Source organism: Morone saxatilis, unplaced genomic scaffold (assembly GCF_004916995.1).
Source record: "Morone saxatilis isolate NCDOM2014 unplaced genomic scaffold, NCSU_SB_2.0 Contig24, whole genome shotgun sequence".
NCBI classification, from domain to species: Eukaryota; Metazoa; Chordata; class Actinopteri; family Moronidae; genus Morone; species Morone saxatilis.
The window spans coordinates 25,446,915-25,449,335 of record NW_023339807.1 but is presented as its reverse complement, the minus strand read 5'-3'; positions in this window follow the sequence as shown (position 1 = coordinate 25,449,335).

Genomic DNA, 2,421 nt, shown 5'->3' with positions numbered 1-2,421 from the left:
TTACAGTGGTACTTCTCTGTCTACAAGTCACAGAGCACTGAAGAGAACGACTGTAGCGATGGCAGAGGAGGAGGTTAACTACGCTTTAGTTGTATTCAAAGCTAAAGATAATTCCCCACCTGAAGGTAAGTTTAGTTTTTCAAATCGTGCATTAAGAAAAGATAATTTAAAACGTGTTACTTTACTGGTTTGTTTGTGTGATCATCCTCATAAGCAATGTTCATTTCTTGGACTGATAGTTTCTTCGATAATCAAAAATCTATTTTTTTTTACCGATCAGAATATTAAATCTGAATAAGTTTACATGTGTTGTGTCCTGTGAAAGAGATATTTGTGGCGCAACCAGGGTTTAAAACAGGAACATCTGCAAAACTCTGTAGCATGTCGTTGTTGACATGCAGCTTTTTAAACTGCAGGAAGATAGTGGAAATTAGATGTTGAGCTAATCCTGCACATTGGCACTGATGTTCAAAATGTTGAGTATTATTAGACAAAGAAAACCAGTAAAGTAGTACAGACATCACTGTTAAACTGTTAAACTCTGATCTCAGACTTTGAATCATTTTACCAACTGTTATTACCACTTCCTAAATGTATGTTCCAAAATGTAAAATGATAATGTTATATTGGAATTAGGTTCCTAAAACTCCTATTACAGTTATATAGGTTGAAGTTATATATTAAATTGTTGCAATATGCTGCCCCCAAACGTGTGTTGTTGTTTTGTTTTTTTTGACATATTGGATGTAAACTGATGGTCTTTTGTTTAGTTTTGCACAATTCTGCAACCCACAATGGAGAATCCACCCTGACCACAGCTAGCTAAAACCAGTCGGGCAAATGAAAAATGATGTAATGTAAATGTAAATGTAAAGTGTTTCCCTTTTAAAAAGGCAGTTTCCCTTTTCACAGGATGCACTCACTGCAACTGTGACAATGTCATCATCTTGTGTTTAGCTTTTGTTACTTTTAAAATAATATTATAAAGTCCCTTGTTATTTGAACAATATATAGAATTTAAGGATTATGTCCTTCAACCTTTCAGCAAAAAAGGAGGAGGACATTGTGTACGATGAAGTGAAGGTACGAAGTGAAACAACCCAACAAACTGGTGACACAGACGGTAAGTTGAAAAAAAAAACATGGTGTGGAGTGGACTCTCTGGGACGATCTAGTGAAAACATGCTATCACATTGTATTATGGGGTGTTTAACCCATATTAGGAAATGAATATGTCTAGTCATTTTTAATCTGTCTTTCTCAGGACAGTGTTAGACAAGTGCTTCAAATGCAACTAATGTTACAGCCACTACTACAGAAGTACTGCTGTAATTACCACCAACACTTCCTAACACTTCCACTATTACTGCTTCTACTTTAAGCACAATGGCAAAAAGCCTTTTTCTTAAAGTCTGTTTTAAACAACAGTCTGTTGCCCATATGAATATATATAGAAATGTGTTTTACTTGCTGTAAGCACTCCTCCTGTTTATAGTGGCCCTTAGGAGATCAGTTTCTAATGTGCATCCAACGTAAGAGATAGTAGACAAACTCTTCAGTTCTCGTTCTGTGTAAAAATCTATTCTTAAATTATTATCTGAAGCTAATATGAGACTTTAGCAGTCTGAGTTCATTCAATCCCTCCAGTTCCATCTTTGTGTTTCCTTGTTGAGCTGCCGTTGAGGGATAGAAACACAAGAGATGGTATATCTTTGAAAGATGGTTAACTCAGACTGCTAAAGTCTTAACTAACTCCTATATTTTGTTGTTTAGCCTCAGCAGGATTCTTGCCAGACAAAAAAGCAAACAACAGACGTCGCCGCTATCAGCAGTTGGCTTGTTGTTTGGGGGTTCTTTGTGTCATTTTGCTGTTGGGCGTCATAGCAGTCTGCGTCTACCGTAAGTATACAGAACAGGAAGTCTGTGCATTAACTCTATTATCTATAGGCAGTTGTTTACTCTACATATTCTGCCCTCAAATATTTTTTTTTGTCTTTAACGTTACATTTCTAGACACAAAATCTAATGTATGAAATGTGCAGATGAGCTAAGGGTTCATAAGACTAGGGTTCTTATTTACATGATTTCTATTTTCAATGTGCAACCATTTATTTATTCTTGGAGAAGCCCACTGTAATACACTGTAAAGCATATTGGTGTGTTGTTGTTGTATGTTATCTTAATAACTTTCATTCCCATGTTTTATAGCATGGTGGTTATTTAACCAAAATGAAACAAAATTAACAAATATAAATTTAATGTTTATTTTTTCCCACTTAAATTTGACTTCAGAATAAAGTCTTTATAATTGATCATATAGCCGATTGAATATGTGAATTAATTTGAGACCGAAGCCACATAACAGCAGTGAAAGGTTGGTGACAGAATTAGTAGAAACAGGAAGGCATTAAAGGATAAGTT